The 16,063-nt window shown below is 55.0% G+C and overlaps 1 protein-coding gene across 3 annotated transcripts in view; it reads right to left on the minus strand.

The window, feature by feature from the left end:
- The window catches only part of NACC2 (NACC family member 2), an 81,353-nt gene that overhangs the window by 40,649 nt on the left and 24,641 nt on the right, over positions 1–16,063 (minus strand). The window contains exon 1 of one of the 3 annotated variants that reach the window (XM_043470003.1): positions 228–362. The exons of the other annotated variants lie outside the window; for them this stretch is intronic. The gene's annotated coding sequence lies outside the window, so the exon portion shown is untranslated. Of the gene's footprint in view, positions 1–227; positions 363–16,063 lie in introns of those variants that run through there. 3 annotated transcript variants of the gene reach the window in all.

Genomic DNA, 16,063 nt, shown 5'->3' on the forward strand with positions numbered 1-16,063 from the left:
CGCGCAGCCAGAGCCCGTACAAAGGGCCGCTCTGTCCCGCGGGAGGAAAGTGCGGGCATCCGGCGAAGGAGGGCGGAGTGCGGAGACAGGAGTTGGGCAGGTGGGCGGCTGCTGTGGGGGGGCGCGGGGAGGGCCCGCGGTAACCCCCCCTCCAAGCTCCCGCCGCACCCCCGGCTGCGGAGAAGTTGCCGGCCCAGCCGGCGGCACCGGCGGCGGGGAAGACCTACCTTTGGCCGCTGCCGCCGTGGCCCCGGCGCTGCCCACTCAGCCTGGCAGGGGCAGGCTCGCCCGCACGCCCGGCCGCCCGCAGCCACCAGCTGCTCCGGGAATGCAGCAAACGGAGCGGGAGCCCTTGGGGTGGGGAGGGCGAGAGGAGGAGGAGGAGGGGGGCGGGGGGCCGCGAGTCTCGGCGCGGGGCTGGGCCGGCTCAGCTGCACCCAGCCCGGCGCTCCGGGGCAGCGCACAGCATCCAAATGAAGAGGCCGGATGCAGACGGACATTCAGGCAGCTCTCGGGAATGAATAGCCGCCTTTGATTTGGGAGCCGAAGTAAATGCCAGCTCCCAGCCCCGGCTTTAAAAAACAGTGGAGGGTTGGTGCCAGAGGAATGCACGGCTCCGGGTGTTGGTACAAGACAGACTTTTGATGACTCACTGCAATGCAAACAAAGATGGCAGAAATACTGTACTGTACGCGGGGAGACGCTTCGTGGTGCCACGGCAACTGAGACAGCCTGGAAATTTATAGTGCAGTTTTGCATATGAATTACCCAGTAAACTGCCACCCTGCCACCCAGTACAGCCAGAGTGTCAAAGCATTTAAACTATTCCAAACAGTCTGCTGGGCTGGCAGAGCCGCCTGACTCCTGGGAAGGGGTGGGGGGTGGCTGGGGCGGGGCGGGGGGGGCGGGTGTCGCAGGCGAGGAGGCAGGGAGGCCAGGGGGTCCGGCAGACAGAGAGCAGAAGCTGGTGAAAGAGGGGAGCCCAGACGGGGAGGGAGAGAAGGGAAATGAGGCAGAAAGAGGGGAGAGAGAGAGGAGCCAGGAGGAGGAGGAGGCCCAGGGCCCCGCCCCCCAGTGCCCTGCAGGGCCCCAGGGCCCCCCTCCCCAGTTCCTGGGGTCTCTGGAGCTGTGAGCCCGAAGGTCCAGCCTCAACACCCCCATCCCACTCACCCACCCAGGGAGCCACTCTGCACCCCAACTCCCGCCGCCTTAGCCAGGACAGCTCTCTTAGAGAAGTGCAACTTTGTGACGGCAGCTGGGGCCAGGCCCACGGTGGCCAGCATCCAGGAGCCCCCCGAAGAACCAGCCCTGGTCCCTGATGGACTTGGCACGGGGAGGCGGCAGGTCACCCATGTGGCCAGGCTACCCGTGCGGGCCCACACTATCCACAAACTGCTGACCCTGTCCCCGGCACGCTGCCCGCCCTGCTCAAGAGAGAACGGTGCCCCCCAGCCCGCCCCGCCAGCCCACTGGATTCGTGGGCTCAGGGGCAGACTGCTAGACTGCCCAGCCTCGGTTTCCCTGCCTGCCACCCACGGGGCGGCCGCCTGCATGCAGGGGCCAGGCTGAGACGGGAGACAGCCAAGGCAGGCCTGGTCCCTGCAGCGCCCAGCATCACGGCCGTCAGGGCGGCATCCCGCATGGTCCCCTCCGCAGCATCCGGAGAGAAAGAAATGGCCATCTGGCGCCTCCCTATTCACACCCCGTGGGGCTCGGCTTCTGAGAGAAAGACCGTAGGAAAAGCTGCCGAAGGAGAGCGGGAAGAAGTCCAGGTGTGGGGAGCCCGCGCAGGGGCTTTGTGCGTCCTGCCTGGGGCCCGAGACTACTCCAGGGGGAGGGCGACGCAGGCCCGCGTGCACAGCATTCACAGAAACGGCGCCCGATCGGCGCTCTGGGGACCTGGGGGCCACGTGGGCCAAGGACAGCGGGATCCGGCCGAGCTTCCCCGGGCTAGAGGCTCATGTGGGGCGACCGTATCTCGGCGAGGCACTGAGGACCCTTCCTCCCCGCACGGTCGGTCCCCGGGGCGGTCTCTGCATCTGGGGCCTGGCCACACCACGGGTCCACACAGACTCCCATGTCTGCACACCTCCTCTCGCGTGTCCCCACGCCCATAGCATCGCATGGCCCCCCCGGGACTGGGCTCCCAGTGTCCTCCTGGTGGTCCCCCTTCGCTGGGGCCTAGGTGAAGCCCACCGGCCCCAAGATGCGGGGTTGGGACCTTGGGTGGGGGTCACAGGCACAGCCCCCCGTGCCCACCCAGCCACAGAAGGGGGGCAGACTGGGCACAGAGGAAGCCAATCTGGGGCAACAGGGGGACACTCAGGTCAAAGAACAGCAGGACCCGCGATGGGCAGGAAGCGCAGAGAGCCACGCCCTCCACGAGCTCTCCCCTGCCTGTGTCGTGGCCGGGCCCTTCCTCGACCAGACCTGCCACCTTCAGGCCACCTCCACAGCGAAGTCCTCCAGCTGCCACACGGGAGCTTGGTGAGGCCGGGGTGGGTCTGCCCAACGCCTGATGGGCATTTAACCCCAAGCTGGGCATGGCCGGGGAGGGCTAAGTAAGGGATGGGCTGTGCTGCCCAGGAACACACACCGCAGTGGGGACAGGCCCCCCACGTGGCCCCCTGTACCCACCACCAGGAGACTCCCAGAGACCATGATGGGGTCTCCTGAGCCAGATGGGGCTCTTGTGCTGTGAGAGGGGAGGGGTGACCTAGCCTGGCCGGGGTGGGCAGATGCTGCAAAGGTGCAGTGGGCCCTGGCACCAGAGGGTCTCAACCGCCCAGGGCTGGGCAGGGAGCAGCTAGATCCCCTCAGCTGCTGGGGAGCTGAGAGCAGGGTACGGCGGTGTGCAGCCTACGGAGCCGACCCCTTCAAGAGCACATCCTGGTTCCACTGGGCACCACCCCGTGTGCCCGGCCACCTCGAACGCAGGTCCCGTGGCCTCTATCTAGCAAAGGATGCCCGCCCAGGATGGGGGTGAGGGTCACCCTTCGAAGGTGGCCACAGGGTTGAGGGAGACGAGGTTATTAGCAAAGTGCCCAGCCGGAGCCTGGCACAAGCGACGTGTAAAATCCATCTCGTGACGCTCCCTGCTGGGACCTACCCCGCCCCTCAGCCCTGCTATGCAGGCCTCCCCCGGGGCTGCGGCCAGACCGTTCACCCAGAGAGGGGCCACCACTCTCCCCTGCGAGGTGACAGGCCGCCTGGTCCCCGGGGACGGGGACAACCAGCCCTGCTGTTGCCGTGTCCTCAGGCCACCTGTGCGGGTGAGACGGCCGCCCCAGCCGCCCAGCCCGGGACAGACAGCCCAGCCTGAGCTGGTTTCAGGTTGCTTTCTTAGAAGCCTCGGCCGGAGCGAGAACAAAGCTGAACTTTAGGAGAAAGAATAAAATAAAGGCTTGGTTTACACACTCAGGGCCGTGAAAGCAGGACGAGCCCAGGGCCAACCCGCGGGCAGTGGTGGAGAAGAGAGGAGGGGAGCCTGGGCAGGCCGCCCCCTTCCCACCCCCACGCAACTGCCTCTTCCTTCTGTGCCTCAGTTTCCCCAGCTGTTCTCCTCCCTTCGCAGCAGGGCTCCTGGGCTGGCTACTTACAGAAGGTTCTGAAGATGTGGAGGGAACATCCGAGACCCCTAACTTCGCTCATCCCAGCCATCCTCAAAGCCACTGGACCACGGAGCCCTCCCCCTCATAATGCCCTTCAGAATGGAACTCGCTCTGGGAAACCCCAGCTGACACCCACAAAGCCAGAGCCCAGCCCCTGCAGCTGTGCCAGCCTCGATTGGGGGGGTCCCACTCTACACAGACTGCAAGCGCTCCCAAGGAACAAGTGGGGGGCGGGGGGATCCTCTTCTGTGGGCCCTCCCTCAGGGACGGCTGAGAGCTGGGCCTGGGATGACGGGTCATCCACCAGAGCACGACCAGGCGGCCTGCGGGCAGCGCGGCCCACAGGGGGACGAGAGAAGGACGCGGGGGTACAGGCCCCAAGAGTGCAGACGTGCATGCACACAGGGGCCTAGGGGGCGTCGGAGTCCACCCACCCCAGACACCAAAGAGCCTCCCGCAGCAGGGCCACGGAGGAGGAACGCAACGTTTCATTTCTGCAGGATCGTTACCAGCAAGGGAAAGGGAGGCGAGATAAATGAAATTAAATTAAAATTATTTTGCAGGATTTAATTTCACCAATCTAATCAGAGGTCTGGACCTCGGCAAACACACAGCCATTAAAGGCACCCACTGTAGGGGAAGTGGGTGAGGGGGGGCAGGTGTGCCAGGAACATTCTGGAAGCAGTAAAAGGAACACCTCCGGCCCCCAGCCCGGGGCGCATCCCCTTGGCAGCACCACTGCCCAGCCTCCAGGCCCTGCACCTCAGGACCTTGGCGGGGGGCAGCCAGCCTGGCGACAAGGAGGCAGGGCACCGCAAAGTCGGGGCCAGGCCCCAGTGGTCATGTCCGCCAGGACCACGTCCGTCCTGCAGGGCAGCAGGCAGGTTCCTGAGTCGGCACGAACACACGTGGGCACGCCGGGGCCCCAGGAATACACTCAGGCCTCCACCCGGAGGCCACAGGAGAGCGTGGGGGGTGGTGGAGGGCTCCCCCTGGCCAGCTGCCACTGGAGCAATGGCCTGGCTTCCCCGTTGCAGCCCAGTCTCCAGTTAGCCAGCTCTCTGACACTCCAGCCCCAGGCCCCGGCCGATGCTCTGCTTCTCAGAGGGGCAAGGGGGAAGCGGCTGGGGGCTGACCCTTGGGAGGCCCAGGTGCTCGGGTGAAACAAGGCTGCCCACTTGGGCATGCCAGCCCCCTGAGAGATGGGCGAGGTCCCACCCAGTGTGAGCCTCAGGTCTGCATTAAACTTTTAATACCTCCCCAGGCAGGGCTGGGCCGCCATGGGGCTGCTAATGGAAGGGCCAGGGCAGGGCAGCAAAGCTCTGGGTGGGGTGTCAGCTTCCAGGAGCCTTTCCCCCTGGTCCCCACCTGTGTGCCTGGCTCCCAGCCCTATTTCCTCCACGTGGGTGCAGATGAGGAAGCCAGGGCACCCAGAGGGTGAGCTTCCTGCCCAGGCCTCCGGCCAGGACTACACTTGATCATCCAGCCCCCGCCAGCTGCCTGCTTTCAAAAACCCTCATCCCAGGCAACTTAGGTCATCGGGCAGTGGGGGGTGGGGGGTGCTGACCCTGCTGGGCAGATGGGGCGCTGAGGCCTGGACTTGCCTCTGGTCCCCAGGACTCTGCTGCAGAGAAGGGACTCTGACCTCAGCCTCTGTGCCTGGCAGTCCGAGAGTCCCCGGTGCCCGGGGAGCGGGTGCACAGGCCTCCAAAACCTCAGAGTCACATGGGTCCCCGGCTGTGGCCCCACTTTCAAGACCCCCACGCCAGGTCACCACAGCCCAGCCCGACAGGCAGAGGAGAGAGGCCTCTTGGGTTGCACCAGGCACCTGGGCAGCCTCCGCCCAGACCACAGCCTGGACCAGCACCAAGCATAAAAGCCGGTTTTAACTGCACTAACAAATGTTTGCCTGGAAGCTTTTTTTTTTTCTCAAACAGAGAAGGGCAACCTGCCAGAATCCGCAAATTCAGAAATGTGCTTCCCAGCCCTTCCCCTGCCACCCCAGGAGGCAGGGCCGGCCCTCAGAGAGAGGTGCATGCACGCAGTTGGCTGGCCCTCCAGAATGATCCCTAGCCCCCTGGGGGCCCAGGGCACCAGACTGGGCACCCACAGCCGGGGCCCCATCGGCCCCACTGGCTGCGGGGCCCCGGGGGCCAGGCAGGGCCTGGGTGGACACACCATCGGGTGGGCCGTGGGGCCCTGCGCCACACAGCACATGGCCTATGCGGTGGACTCTGACCAGCGTCCAGACTAGGGGTCTGGTGGCCCAGCTCCCTCCTACATGCCACTGCGACGGTGACTTCCTGCCACCAACAGGCCAGCCTCTGACCCTCCGCTCGGACATTTCGACTTTGGTGTGGGTCGGAGGTTGGGAGCCAAACAAACAGGGCGTGAACCTAAAGAAACAGCAATGGCCGGCCCAGCGGGAGGACAGGGGCCACCCCCCGCCAGGAGCCTACCTGGACACCCTGTGTCCCACCGAGCGCACAGACTAGCCACCGACGGGTCCAGAAGGCTCGTGAAGAATTAAGCAGTGTTTAGAACAGCGCTGACAATCTCTCTCACCCGTATTTGTAATTTAAATACCGTAAGCTTGAAGAGTGTCCCCCTCGGGCATCGTTTAATAACTTAGAAAGCCGGCTCCACGCCTGCAGACGGCACCTTCTCCTCCCTCGTGGACTGAAGCAGGGTCTCCCCTGATGCCCGGGCTCGAGTGCACGGGATGGGGGGGTGGGCATTGAGAGCAAGGGCTGCCTGGGATGGGGAGCCAGGCCTCAGGCGCTGGCCGCCCCGCCATGGTCCCCACAGCACCTCGATGTCCCCTCTGAGGGCTGGCAGGGGTCTCGGAAGCAGCCAGGTCCTCGGTGGCGGGTGGTGGGTGGCAGGCAGGGAGTGGGGGGCGAGCGCGCCAGGCCAGGCCGGTCACCCAGCTCATTAACGACAGCGCCTCTACACACACTCCGGTCTTTAATATTCATAGCTCTCTTCATCTGCATATCATGCCATAAATAGTCGAGGTAAGACACAAAGCTCCCCTGCATTTCTAATTATGCTTAAAAATCTAATGTAAATCAGACCGACACAGAAATACTAAATCAGCCACTGGCAGGGGCTGGGGGGAGGGCGGGGGGCGGCAATTACGCTGAGATGGGGGCCACGTGCATGCACCCCACCTCCACCCCCCCCAGCTGGGTGGCTGCGGGGGTATCAGGGGTCCAGGCCCCCCACCTTCCCCGGCTTGGAGCTGGGCAGCAGCGTTCCAGGCCACTCCCGAGCCAGGCTCACCCACGTGGCCTTGAAGAAGAGAGAAAGCGAAGGGGCAGGGGATATGCCCGTGGCACCTCAGGGACCCCCCCCCCAAGCCCTGCCCCAAGGCCAGCTGGCCTGTCCTACTGAGGGCGTCTGCCAACAGGCCTCCCTGCATCCCCGCACCTGGGCCCCCGGCCCCCCGGCCCACACAGGGCCCCAATCCCGGGCGCCCTGGGCTCCACACCCAACCAGCTCTACAGAAGAGCCTGACTCCGTGGCAGAGGAGAGTCAGAGTCCATGTGCCCCGGGGCAATGCCTGCTTGGGGGTGGGGGCGGGGGATGGAACTGGGCAGCCGGGAACCGCAGGCAGAGCATCAAGCCACAGAAGGGCGTGGGGACAGGACTGGAGGGGACAGTGGGTCCCCTGAGCCCCAAGGGGGCTCCAGCCCTGCCTGGCAGGAGAGGCCTGGGGCGGCCTTGGCGCTGCCCCCTGGGCCCAGTCCTGTCTGCGGGAGACACAGAGCAGGGCTTCGGAGCAGACGCCCAGGGCCATTCAGAGCCCATCAGGCCCTGCCACCACGGGTGGGCACCAGAGAGGCATCCGGGACCCCCACAGGTGGCCCCGACACTAGATCTCAGGGTCTCTGCAGCTGGGACAGTGGGGTCACCTGGACGGGGAAGCCCAGGAGGAGCAGGGCCAGAGGCAGGTGACCCGGCCTCCATCAGGGCAGGCATCTGCCTCCCACCCCTCATCCCGACCCTCAGCTTCCTGGCAGCCCCAGGAGATGGACTGGCACTCAGCACAGCTTCAGCCCAGTCCCGGGCCCCTGAAATGCAGCCTAGAGTCAGGGCCCCAGGCTGCACACCCCTGCCCATCCTGGGGCACGGCAGGAAGGCCCCCAGAGGAGCCTGCAGGAGGTCCAGGCCTGGGTGACACGGGGCTACCCCACTGCCTTTAGCGAGACGCAGAGACGCCTGCTGCCCGCATCTGCCTGGCATCACGCCCAGACCTATTTTTAAGCCCATTTACTAGAAATCCCACAAATTAAAGGAAATACGGATAATGCAGTCAGAATCCTGGGGGGCAAATAAAAGCTGCACATAGTCGTCCTCCTGCTCCAGTGTGAGAATCTCAACCACAAACCAGATCTCCCCAAACTGCCCCAGGGATGCAGGCGCGTCCTGCGTGACAAGGATGGTCCAGCGCACCCTGGGACTGCAGGCACGGGCCGCGGCCCACGGCAGGGCTGTAAAAAGCAATTACCTCTATGAAAAATAAAGGCTGTAAATACAAACACCCAACTTTATGGCCCGGGAACGCCGATCACCAGTAGCTACCGATAGCACGTCAAGATGGCACGTTCTCTCCCCGAGGTGAGGCCAGGCCCCCAGGACAAGCTGGCTAGCCGAGGTGAGGGGCTGAGAGGCCCAGGCCCGCTGGACTCCAAGGTCGAGGGTCGTCCTGCAGGCTCACCGGCCCATCAGCGCCCAAAGTTGTCAGGACACACGGCCAGATTGCTCCTGAGGAAAACACCCCAAAGGCACAGCTGGTGGGCGCCAAGCCCCTGCAGACCCTCAGAACCCCAGGGCCTGTCCTCCCAGCCCCCAGGCCTCCGGGGCCCCCTCCCCTGCTTGCTCCACTGGCCAGGCAGCCAGGTGTCCACTCTCCAACCACCCCTTCACCAGAACCTCCCCCTCTGCATCCTGACACGCGGGTGCCCTGAGAGACTGGGGGTCGGGGGTTTGCACAGGTGGAAGGGGAGCAGCGGATGGGGAGGTGTGTGTCTGTGCGTGTGTGTGTGTATGTGTGTGTGAGTACGTGTGTATGTGCGCACATGTGTGTGCATGCATGCGAGCACACATGTGAGCAAGTACGTGTTTGTGCGTGCACACACGTGCATGTGTATGAGCGTGTGTGCATGTAAGTACATGTGTGTGAGCAAGTACGTGTATGTGTGTTTGTGTTGTGTACGTGTGCGCGTGTGTACGCATGCATGTAAATACATGTATGTGTGAATGTGCACCTGCGTGAGTACATGTATGTGCCTCTGTGTGTGCACGTGTGAGTACATGTATGTGTCTGTGTTTGTGTGTGCAGGTGTGTAAGTACATGTGTGAATGTGCACATGTGTGTGTACGTGTGTGTGTGTGCGCACAGGCGTGTGAGTACACGTATGTGTGAGCATGTGTGTATGTGTGCATCAGTGTGAGAGTGAGAGGCAGAAAGACACAGAGACATCCCCAGATCCCCCGGCCTGAGGTCACCCCGTGCATTCTGAGCTGTCACACAGAGGGGACAAGGCCCACCGGTCCCACCACGCTCCAGGATGGAACAGACCCTCCCCTGGGGGCTGGGGGCAGGAAGCGGCCCCAAGTGGCTCAGCCCCGTCCCAGCCCCGCCTGCTCCCCTGATGGCCCTGGAAGCCACGGCCATGCTCACATCCTGCTAGACGCCAGGTGGTCTCCTGCTGCAGGGGTGGGGGCGAGCGGCTGGAACTGGAGCGGGCCGTGAGGTCCCCCCGCCTCTGGGACCACACAGGACCCTGCAACTGACATCCCCAGGGACTGGGAGCTCACCTCACTCGCTCTCATTCCGCCCTACAGAGCAAGAGGCTGATACTCATGGGGGTGGGCAGGCCCGGGAGGCGTCACCTCAGCCTGCAGGAGAGGCTGGAGGTAGCGAGAAGGGCAGAGGCCCTGCCGCACCTGCTCCTGTAAGACCACCCCAGCCCCCGGCCCAACGCCACCCGGTCAGGAAAGGCCAGATGGTGAGGCTGTGCCAGCCCCGTGATGGGCAGGCAGCCGGGTGAGGGGCAAGCCCACGGGGACACGCGAACATCAATTTCAGGTGGACGACAGACTGTTCAGAGAATTATCAAAAGCTTGGAAATTAAGCACAATGTCAAATGCTTGACCCTTCACCATCACAGGGGCCACCCAGGGGATTGTCCCAGGACAAGGACCCCCGCTGCCCAGGAAAATCACCCGCCTGCTTGTATTCCACCCAGGCTGTGTCCAGCTATGCGCACACTCGTTCATTTTCTCGTCCAGGAAAGATTTCAAAGACTTTTCTCCATAGAAAAGATACCCCTGGGCTTCCCTGGTGGTTCAGTGGTAAAGAATCCACCTGCTAATGCAGGAGACACGGGTTTGATCCCTGATCCAAGAGGATCCCACATACTGTGGAGCAACTCAGCATCTGTACAAGGATCCTGTCTACCATCTTTAAACAACTACACGTGACAGGTGCCCAGGTGGACTCACCTGCAGAAGCAGGTTGAGCGGGTTGCTGGCAAAGTCCCTCAGAGTCTGCCGGTGTCCTAGCGGTGATTTGGGCCACGTCCCTTTCCTGCATCAAGGACAGTATTTGCTTCTGATTTGTGGCTGAAGCAGTGGCCTCCCTAGTCTCGAGGGAAGCCCTGTCCTCACGCTGAAGGCAGCGCTTTTTCCTACCTCTGAAAGGTGTCCAAGAATTACAGACTCTCTTAAAGAGCTGTATCCCTACTGGCTAATAGATAATGAGCAGTTTCATAAGCCAAATGTTTTCAGAATTCCTGGAACATAAAGAAACTTCTAGTATTTTAAAGAGGCTAGCGTGTAAGGTGGCGAAGGCAATGGCAACCCACTCCAGTCCTCTTGCCTGGAAAATCCCATGGACGGAGGAGCCTGGTAGGCTGCAGTCCATGGGGTCGCTAAGGGTCGGACACGACTGAGCGACTTCACTTTCACTTTTCACTTTCATGCATTGGAGAAGGAAATAGCAACCCACTCCAGTGTTCTTGCCTGGAGAATCCCAGGGACGGTGGAGCCTGGTGGGTACCATCTCTGGGGTCGCACAGAGTCGGACACGACTGAAGTGACTTAGCAGCAGCAGCAGCGTGTAAGGGGGAGGAGATACTTTTCAGAGAAAGCACTAGCTCAAAAAGCTCTTCCATGTAATACCCCAAATTTCTGCAATCAAGGGGAATCCTGGGCAAATGAGACTGCTTTGATAATGGGTTAAAAAGATGACACGATGTCTTTGCTCTGATTTATAAATCCAGCGCCTATTTCATTTTCACGATCTGGATGTGTTTTTTCATGAGGGAAGTAGTTACTCTGAATTTCCTAAACTCCATATACTGTGTCAACCAGAGAAGCTAGCATCACTTCTACATGATGCTCAACATCACGAAAATCATAAAGTGATAAAGTCAACTACACTGCAGAATTCTGACAAACTGGTATCAAAGTTAGTTCTGAGTATGTAATACTGGAATAGTGCAGTGTTGCTTTAAAACCTCTGTCAGATAAAAACAACAACACCACAAAAACAAAACAAAACAGAAAAGAAACCCTCTGTCAGACAATCCTAACATCTGTCATCTGAAAACGCCTGAGAGATAAACAACACATAAAAACACTCAGCACCTACAAAATATTCAGCCAGCTAGGAATAGGGGGACTCAATCTGATGGAGGATGTGTGAAAACCCTAAAAGTGACATCATACCCCAAGGTGAAACACTGGATAGTTCCCCCAACATAAAGAACAAGCGAAGGAGGTCAGCATTGTACAAGCTCTAACATTCAGTGGAGAGAAATCAGGCAAGACAATGAAATAACAGACATGTAGCTAGAAAGGGAAAAGAAAACCTATCTCAGTTCATAGACAACATGATCTTGTACAAAGAAAATGCTAAGGAATCAACCGAAAGACTATTAGAACTGAGAAACAGGTTCAGCAAGGTTGCAGGATATAAGGTCAATAGACGAAAATCAAATGCATTTGTATATACTTACAGTGAACAATCTGAAAATGAAATTCAGTAAGAAATGCCATACATAATGATATAAAAAAGCGTAAAATACTTACAAATAAATTTAACAGAAGTAGTATGAAACTTCTCTCATAGCTCAGTTGGTAAAGAATCTGCCTGCCTGAAGAATCTGCAGGAGACCCTGGTTCAATTCCTAGGTCATGAAGATCCACTGGAGAAGGGATAGGCTACCCACTCCAGTATTCTTGGGCTTCCTTTGTGGCTCAGCTGGTAAAGAATCATCCTGCAATGCAGGAGACCTGGGTTCGACCCCTGGGTTGGAAAAACCCCCTGGAGAAAGGGAAAAGCTACCCACTCTGGTATTCTGGACTAGAGAATTCCATGAACTGTGTAGACCATGGGGTTGCAAAGAGTTGGACATGACTGAGCAACTTTCACTTCACTTCAGTATAAAACTTATATTTTGAAAATTGCAAAACTTTGTTGAAAGAAACTACAGATTTAAATAAATGGAAAGGTATTCATGTTCATGGATTAGATGTAACATTGCTAAGATGAGAATACTCCCCCAACTGATCGACAAAGTCAATGCACTCCTAATCAAAAGCCCAGCTGACATCTCTGTGGAAACTAACAAGTTAATTTTAAAATTGATATGGAAATGCAAGGGACCCAGAACAGCCAAAAAAATTTGTAAAGGAGGAACAACAACGTTAGAGCACTCACACTTCCCAGTTTCAAAACTTTACTACAAAAGCTACAGCAAAAAAATCAGCAGAGTGTGGTGTCGGTACTGACACACAGATCAATGGAGCAGAACTGAGAGTCTAGAGATAAACCCATGCGTCCATATACAAAACTCAACTTAAAACAAGTCACAGACCTAAATGTAAGAGTATAGCTAAAACTATGAAACACTTAAGGAAATACACAGGCAAATATTTCTGACAGTGGACTCTTAGATATGACACAAAAAGCCCAAGGAAGAAAAGAGATAAATTAGACGTCATAAAAATTAAAAAATTTTGTGGTTCAAAGAACACCATCAAGAAAGTGAAAAGACGAAGAATGGGAAGGGGTATCTGTAAGTCACATTTCTGACCAGTGACTTGTGTCTAGAATATATAAAGAACTGACTCAACAATTAAAAGACAAATAACTGAATTTTAAAATGGGCAAAGCATCTAAAGAGACATTTCTCCAAAGAAATACACAAACGTCCAATATGCACAAGAAAAGATACTGAACATCATTAGCCATTACAGAAATGCAAATTAAAACCACAATGAAATAGCACTGCACACTCCCTGGAATGGCTATAATAAAAAAGGCAGATTAAAATTGTTGGTGACGATGTGGTGGGATTGTACAATGGCATAGCCATTTTTGGAAAACAGTCTGCCAGTTCTTCAAAAGGTTGAACACAGAGCTAACACATGGCCAAGTAATTCCACTCCTAGGTACCTACCCAGAAGAGAATACATATGCTCATGCAAAAACGTGTGCATGAACGCTTACAGCACCATTATTCACAACAGCCAAAAACTGGAAACAACACAAAACGTCCATCAGTGGAAAAATGGATAAACAAAATGTGGTCTCTCAATACGATGATATATTGCTCACCATGAAAAAGAATGAAGTAGTGATTCATGCTACAGCATGGGTGGACCTTAAAAAGATGGTGGTAAGTGAGAAAACGAGACAAAAAAGGCTACATGTTATGTGATTCCATTTATATGAAATGTCCAGAACAGGCAATTTATAGAGACATAAAGTAGACCAGTGGCTGCCGAGAACTAGGGGCAGCAAAGGTTAGGGAGGGATGGAGGAAATGAGAGTGACTGATGAAAGGATGGGGTTTCTTTCCGGAGTGATGAAGATGTTCTAAAATTGATCGTGACGATGGTTACACAACTCTTAACAGACTAGAAACCACTGAATTTTACATGGTATGGAATTATATCTCCATAGAGCTGTTACTAAAACACAGATACATCAAAATAAAATTTTATAAAACATTCAAGTGACCCACTGGAAGGCAAGAGAAAAAAAACCAGAGAAATAATCAAGAAACAAACAGGGTCAAACAGAGTAACAAACAGAATAAAAAAATAAAACAGTAGATTTAAGCCCTGACATAGCAATAATTCCATTAAATGTAAACGACATAAACAGACCAATTAAAAGACAGAGATTGAGCAGATTTTTTTTTTTTTTTTAGACTCAATAATGTGCTGTCAACAAGAAACTCACTTCAAATATAATGATAAAGGCAAGTTTAAAAAGTATATACAGGGACTTCTCTGGTGGTCCAGTGGTTAGGAATCCGCCTGCCAATGCAGAGGATCAATCCCCAGTTCAGGAAGATCCCGCGTGTCTGGGGCAACTAACCCCATGTGCCACAACTGCTGAGCCCATGCTTGAGAGCCTGAGCCCCACAACAAGAGAAGCCACTGCAATGAGACGCCCGTGCATCGCAATTAGAAAGTAGTCCGTACACAGCGAGGAAGACCCAGACAATCAAAAATAAATACCTCTGCGGTATACCTGAAACCACTACAACACTGATGTCAACTGTATTTCAATAAAACTTCAAAATATTAAAAAATAATAAGGGATAGAAAAAGACAAATCATGAAAACATAAAAGAAAACAAAGATGAGGAATTCCCTGGTGGTCCAGGGGTTAAGACTCTGCGCTTCCACTGCAGGGGGCACAAGTTTGATCCCTGATGGAGAACTAAGATCCCACACACTTTGTGGCAGGCCTCCCCTGGCACCTCCCCAAAAGAAAATAAAACAAAGATGCTGTATCAGTATCCAGTAAAACAGATTTCAGAACAAAGAAAATTGTCAGAGACACAGAGGGACGTTTCACAGTGGTCAAGGGATTATTAATCTCTGAGACTACATAGCAATCTTATGTGTGTGCCAGACAACACAACAGCAAAATATATGAAGCGCAAACAGGTAGAACTGGGAAAAAGAAAAAGACAAATTCACAATTAGAGTTGAGGACTTCAAAACTCACTTGAACAACTGATCATCAGATCAGCAGAGTCGCTCAGTCGTGTCCGACTCTTTGCAACCCCATGGACTGTAGCCTGCCAGGTTCCTCCAACACAGACCTAGATAATTAATCCACAAAGATACAGAGAACTAAACATCAACTAATAGGATCTAATCAACATTTACAGAACTATCCACCCCGAAACAGCAGAATAGACATTCTCTTCAAGTACCTAAGAAACTTACACCAAGATAGTCCATATTCTGGGCCAGGAAAAAAAACTTCAAGAAATTGAAAAGAACTGAAACCATACAGAATGTGTTCCCCAACTGCAACGGGCTTAAACAGGAAACCAGTAACAGAAAAGTAATAGGGAAATCTCCAAACACTTGGAAACAAGCAACATTCCTCTAAGTCATCCATATGTCAGAGAGGAAGTCTCAAGGAAATCAAATTAAAAGAAAATGAAAATATAATATACCAAAACTTGTGGGACACCACGTAAGAACTTTGAGGAGAATTTATAGCACTGAGTTCGTGTACTAGAAAGAAGGAAAAGTTTGAAATCAATAAGCTCTCATCTCAAGAACTCACAAAAAGAACAAACAAACCCAAAACAGGCAGAATGAAGAAAAACAATGATAAAAATAGAAATCAATGAAACGGAAAACAGAAAATCAATAGGGGGAGAAAAAAAATCAATGAAATGAAGCGCTGGTTCTCCGAAAAGATCAATCAAATTGGAAAGCCTCTAGCAAGACTGACAAAGAAAAAAGGGAAAAAGACAAATCACTAATATAAGAAATGTTTCAGGTGATATCATTACAGACCGTGCAGATGTCAAAAGAATAATAAAGTAATAATAGGGACAACTTTAACACATAAACTTGACAATTTAAATTAAATGAACCAATTCTTAAGGGGGGCTGGGGCAACTACCACAGTGAAACAGAGCATTCACATAGCCTTATTACTATTTGAAAAATCAAAATTTTAATTTAAAAACTCTCAAAAAAGCAATCTCTAAGCCCAGATTCCCTGGAGAATTCTACCAAGCATTTAGAGGAGAATTAGCATCACACATACAATCTTTTCCAGAAAATAGAGAAAGGAGCGTTCCAGTTCATTCTATGAATTACCCAGATACCAAAACCAAACTCTGTACAAAGAAAGAAAACTACTGACCAGTGTCCTTCGTGATACAGATGCAAAGTGAAAGTGAAGTCGCTCCGTCGTGTCCGACTCTTTGCGACCCCATGGACTATACAGTCCATGGAGTTCTCCAGGCCAGAATACTGGAGTGGGTAGCCTTTCCCTTCTCCAGGGATCTTCCCAGCCCAGGGGTCAAACCCAGGTCTCCCACATTGCAGGCAGATTCTTTTACCAGCTGAGCCACCAGGGAAGCCCAAGAATACTGGAGTGGGTAGCCTTT

This window comes from Cervus canadensis, chromosome 5 (assembly GCF_019320065.1).
Source record: "Cervus canadensis isolate Bull #8, Minnesota chromosome 5, ASM1932006v1, whole genome shotgun sequence".
NCBI lineage: Eukaryota > Metazoa > Chordata > Mammalia > Artiodactyla > Cervidae > Cervus > Cervus canadensis.